The sequence below is a fragment of the Carcharodon carcharias genome, chromosome 15 (genome assembly GCF_017639515.1).
Source record: "Carcharodon carcharias isolate sCarCar2 chromosome 15, sCarCar2.pri, whole genome shotgun sequence".
NCBI classification, from domain to species: Eukaryota; Metazoa; Chordata; class Chondrichthyes; order Lamniformes; family Lamnidae; genus Carcharodon; species Carcharodon carcharias.
The window spans coordinates 111,459,945-111,465,944 of record NC_054481.1 but is presented as its reverse complement, the minus strand read 5'-3'; positions in this window follow the sequence as shown (position 1 = coordinate 111,465,944).

Genomic DNA, 6,000 nt, shown 5'->3' with positions numbered 1-6,000 from the left:
GTATCTGTACTGGGTTTGTGTGATGGGGACAGTGTAGAGGGTGTTTTACTCTGTATCTAACCCCGTGCTCTACCTGTCCTGTGAGTATTTGATGGGGACATTGTAGGGGGAGCTTTACTCTGTACCTAACCCTGTGCTGTACCTCTCATGGGAGTGTTTGATGGGGACACTTTAGAGGGATCTTTCATCTGTATCTAACCCCGTGCTGTACCGGCCCTGGGAGTGTTTGATAGGGACAGTTTAGAGGGATCTTTACTCAAGATCTAACCCCTTGCTGTTCCTGACATTCGAGTGTTTGATGGGGGAGCATAGAGGGAGTTTGCGCTGTATTTAACCGCATGCTGTAGCTGTCCTGGAATTGTTTCATGGGGTCAACATCGAGGGAGCTTTACTCTGTATCTCACCCCGTGCTATACCTGTCCTGGGAGTGTTTGATGGGACAATGTAAAGGGAGTTTTACTCTGTATCTAACCTCGGGTTGTACCAGTCCTGGGATTGAATGATGAGGGCAGTATACAGGGAGCTTTTCTCTGTATCTCATCCTGTGCGATACCTGCCCTGTGAGTATTTGATGGGGACAGTGTAGAGGGAGTTTTACTCTGTATCTAACCACGTGCTGTACCTGTCCTGGGAGTGTTTGAAGGGGACAGTGTAGGGGGAGCTTTACTCTGCACCCAAACCCGTGCTTTTCCTGTCCTGGGAGTGTTTCATGGGGACAGTGTAGAGGGAGTTTTACCGTTTATCTAACCCCGTGCTGTACCTGTCCTGGGAGGGTTTGATAGGGACAGTATAGAGGGAGCTTTACTCTGTATCTTACCCCAAGTTGTACCTGTCCTGGGAGTGTTTGATTGGGACAGTATAGAGGGAGCTTTACTCTGTATCTAACCCTGTGCTGTACCTGTCCTGGGAGTGTTTGATGGGGACAGTGTAGAGGGAGTTATACTCTGTATCCAAACACGTGCTGTACCTCTCTTGGGAGTGTTTGATGGGGACATTGTAGAGGGAGATTACTCTCTATTTAACCGCATGCTGGACCTGCCCTGGGTGTGTTTGATTGGGACAGTTTTGAGGGATCTTTCCTCTATATCTAACCCCGTGCAGTTCCTGTTATGGGAGTATTTGATGGGGACCATGTAGAGGGAGCTTTATTCTGTATCTAATCCCATGCTTCACCTGTCCTGGGAGTGTTTCATGGGGACATTATAGAGGGAGCTTTACTCTGCAAGTAAGCCCATGCTGTAACATTCCTGTGTGTGTTTGTTAGGACAATGTAGAGTGAGGTTTACTTAGTATCTAAATATGTGCTGTACCTGTCCTGGGCGAGTTTGATGGGAACAGTGTAGAGGGAGATTTACTTTGTATCTGATCCCGTGCTCTATCTGTTCTGGGAGTGTTTGATGGGGACAATGTAGAGGGAGATTTACTTTGTATATAACTCTGTGCTGTACCTATCCTGGGAGTGTTTGATGAGGACAGTGTAGAGGGAGATTTACTCTGTATCTAACCCCGTGCTCTACCTGTCCTGGGAGTATTTGATGAGGACAGTGTAGAGGGAGCTTTACTCTGTACCTAACCCTTTGCTGTACTTCTCCTGGGAGTGTTTGATGGGGACAGTTTAGAGGGATCTTTACTCGAAATCTAACCCCTTGCTGTTCCTGACATTCGAGTGTTTGATGGGGGAGCATAGAGGGAGCTTTGCGCTGTATTTAACTGCATGCTGTGGCTGTCCTGGGATTGTTTCATGGGGTCAACATCGAGGGAGCTTTACTCTGTATCTCACACCTTGCTATACCTGTCCTGGGAGTGTTTGATGGGACAATGTAGAGGGAGTTTTACTCTGTATCTAACCTCGGGTTGTACCAGTACTGGGATTGAATGATGAGGGCAGTATACAGGGAGCTTTACTCTGTATCTCATCCTGTGCGATACCTGCCCTGTGAGTATTTGATGGGGACAGTGTAGAGGGAGTTTTACTCTGTATCTAACCCCGTGCTGCAGCTGTCCTGGGAGTGTTTGAAGGGGACAGTGTAGGGGGAGCTTTACTCTGCACCCTAACCCGTGCTTTTCCTGTCCTGGGAGTGTTTCATGGGGACAGTGTAGAGGGGTTTTTACCGTTCATCTAACCCCGTGCTGTACCTGTCCTGGGAGGGTTTGAAAGGGACAGTATAGAGGGAGATTTACTCTGTATATAACCCCGTGCTGTAACTTTCCTGGGTGTGTTTGATGAGACAATGTAGAGGGAGATTTACTCTGTATCTAACCCCGTGCTGTGCCTGTCCTGGGAGTGTTTGATGGGGACAGTGTAGAGGGACCTTTACTCTGTATCTAACCGCAAGTTGTACCTGTCCTGGGAGTGTTTGTTGCGGACAGTGTAGAGGGAGATTTGCTCTGTATCTAACCGCATGCTGTACCTGTCCTGGGAGTGTTTGGTGTGGACAGTGTAGAGGGAGATTTACTTTGTATGTAACCCCGTGCTGTATATGTTCTGGGAGTGTTTGATTGGGATAATGTAGAGGGAGATTTACTTTGTATCTAGCACTGTGCTGTACCTATCCTGGGAGTGTTTGATGAGGACAGTGTAGAGGGAGTTTTACTCTGTATCTAAACACGTGCTGTACCTGTCTTGGGAGTGTTTGATGGGGACAGTGTAGAGGGAGATTACTCTCTATTTAACCGCTTGCTGGACCTGCCCTGGGTGTGTTTGATTGGGACAGTTTTGCGGGATCTTTACTCTATATCTAACCCCGTGCATTTCCTCTCCAGGGAGTGTTTGATGGGGACCATGTAGTGGGAGCTTTATTCTGTATCTAAACCCATGCTTCACCTGTCCTGGGAGTGTTTCATGGGGACATTATAGAGGGAGCTTTACTCTGTAACTAAGCCCATGCTCTAACATTCCTGTGTGTGTTTGTTGGGACAATGTAGAGGGAGGTTTACTTAGTATCTAAATATGTGCTGTACCTGTCCTGGGAGTGTTTGATGGGGACAGTGTAGAGGGAGATTTACTTTGTATCTATACCCGTGCTGTATCTGTACTGGGAGTGTGTGATGGGGACAGTGTAGAGGGAGTTTTACTCTGTATCTAACCCCGTGCTCTACCTGTCCTGGGAGTATTTGATGGGGCAGTGTAGAGGGAGCTTTACTCTGTACCTAACCCTGTGCTATACTTCTCCTGGGAGTGTTTGATGGAGACACTTTAGAGGGATCTTTCATCTGTATCTAACCCCGTGCTGTACCTCTCCTGGGAGGGTTTGATAGGGAAAGTGTAGAGGGAGCTTTACTCTGTATTTAAACCTGTGCTGTAACTTTCCTGGGTGTGTTTGATGAGACAATGTAGAGGGAGATTTACTCTGTATGTAACCCCATGCTGTACCTGACCTGGGAGTGTTTGATGGGGACAGTGTAGAGGGAGATTTACTCTGTATCTAACCCCGTGTTGTACCTGTCCTGGGAGTGTTTGATGGGGACAATGTAGAGGGAGTTTTACTCTGTATCTAAACATGTGCTGTACCTGTCTTGGGAGTTAAAAACAAAAAAACTGCGGATGCTGGAAATCCAAAACAAAAACAGAATTACCTGGAAAAACTCAGCAGTTCTGTCGAAGGGTCATGAGGACTCGAAACGTCAACTCTTTTCTTCTCCGCCTAGTTCTGTCGAAGGGTCATGAGGACTCGAAACGTCAACTCTTTTCTTCTCCGCCGATGCTGCCAGACCTGCTGAGTTTTTCCAGGTAATTCTGTTTTTGTCCTGTCTTGGGAGTGTTTGATGGGGACAGTGTAGAGGGAGATTACTCTCTATTTAACCGCATGCTGGACCTGCCCTGGGTGTGTTTGATTGGGACAGTTTTGAGGGAGCTTTACTCTATATCTACCCTGTGCAGTTCCTGTCTTGGGAGTGTTTGATGGGGACCATGAAGAGGGAGCTTTATTCTGTATCTAAACCCATGCTTCACCCCTCCTGGGAGTGTTTCATGGGCACATTATAGAGGGAGCTTTACTCTGTAAATAAGCCCATGCTGTAACATTCCTGGGTGTGTTTGTTGGGACAACGTAGAGGGAGGTTTACTTAGTATCTAAATATGTGCTGTACCTGTCCTGGGAGAGTTTGATGGGGACAGTGTAGAGGGAGATTTACTTTGTATCTAACCCCGTGCTGTATCTGTACTGGGAGTGTGTGATGGGGACAATGTAGAGGGAGTTTTACTCTGTATCTAACCCCGTGCTCTACCTGTCCCGGGAGTATTTGATTGGGACAGTGTAGAGGGAGCTTTACTCTGTACCTAACCCTGTGCTGTACTTCTCCTGGGAGTGTTTGATGGGGACACTTTAGAGGGATCTTTCATCTGTATCTAACCCCGTGCTGTACCGGCCCTGGGAGTGTTTGATAGGGACAGTTTAGAGGGATCTTTACTCGATATCTACCCCCTTGCTGTTCCTGACATTCGAGTGTTTGATGGGGGAGCATAGAGGGAGCTTTGCGCTGTATTTAACTGCATGCTGTGGCTGTCCTGGGATTGTTTCATTGGGTCAACATCGAGGGAGCTTTACTCTGTATCTCACCTCGTGCTATACCTGTCCTGGGAGTGTTTGATGGGACAATGTAAAGGGAGTTTTACTCTGTATCTTTCCTCGGTTTGTACCAGTACTGGGATTGAATGATGAGGGCAGTATACAGGGAGCTTTTCTCTGTATCTCATCCTGTGCGATACCTGCCCTGTGAGTATTTGATGGGGACAGTGTAGAGGGAGTTTTACTCTGTATCTAACCACGTGCTGTACCTGTCCTGGGAGTGTTTGAAGGGGACAGTGTAGGGGGAGCTTTACTCTGCACCCAAACCCGTGCTTTTCCTGTCCTGGGAGTGTTTCATGGGGACAGTGTAGAGGGAGTTTTACTCTGCATCTAACCCCGTGCTCTACCTGTCCTGGGAGTATTTGATGGGGACAGTGTAGTGGGAGCTTTACTCTGTACCTAACCCTGTGCTGTACTTCTCCTGGGAGTGTTTGATGGGGACACTTTAGAGGGATCTTTCATCTGTATCTAACCCCGTGCTGTACCTGTCCTGGGACGGTTTGATAGGGAAAGTGTATAGGGATCTTTACTCTGTATCTAACCCCGTGCTCTAACTTTCCTGGGTGTGTTTGAATTGACAATGTAGAGGGAGATTTACTCTGTATCTAACCCCGTGTTGTACCTGTCCTGGGAGTGTTTGATGGGGACAGTGTAGAGGGAGATTTACTTTGTATCTAACCCCGTGCTGTATCTGTACTGGGAGTGTGTGATGGGGACAGTGTAGAGGGAGTTTTACTCTGTATCTAACCCCGTGCTCTACCTGTCCTGGGCGTATTTGATGGGGACAGTGTAGAGGGAGCTATACTCTGTACCTAACCCTGTGCTGTACTTCTCCTGGGAGTGTTTGATGGGGACACTTTAGAGGGATCTTTCATCTGTATCTTACCCCGTGCTGTACCAGCCCTGGGAGTGTTTGATAGGGACAGTTTAGAGGGATCTTTACTCGATATCTAACCCCTTGCTGTTCCTGGCATTTGAGTGTTTGATGGGGGAGCATAGAGGGAGCTTTGCGCTGTATTTAATTGCATGCTGTGGCTGTCCTGGGATTGTTTCATGGGGTCAACGTCGAGGGAGCTTTACTCTGTATCTCACCCCGTGCTATACCTGTCCTGGGAGTGTTTGTTGGGACAATGTAGAGGGAGTTTTACTCTGTATCTTTCCTCGGTTTGTACCAGTATGGGGATTGAATGATGAGGGCAGTATACAGGGAGCTTTACTCTGTATCTCATCCTGTGCGATACCTGCCCTGTGAGTATTTGATGGGGACAGTGTAGAGGGAGATTAACTCTGTATCTAACCCCGTGCTGCAGCTGTCCTGGGAGTGTTTGAAGGGGACAGTGTAGGGTGAGCTTTACTCTGCACCCAAACCCGTGCTTTTCCTGTCCTGGGATTGTTTCATGGGCACAGTGTAGAGGGAGTTTTACCGTTTATC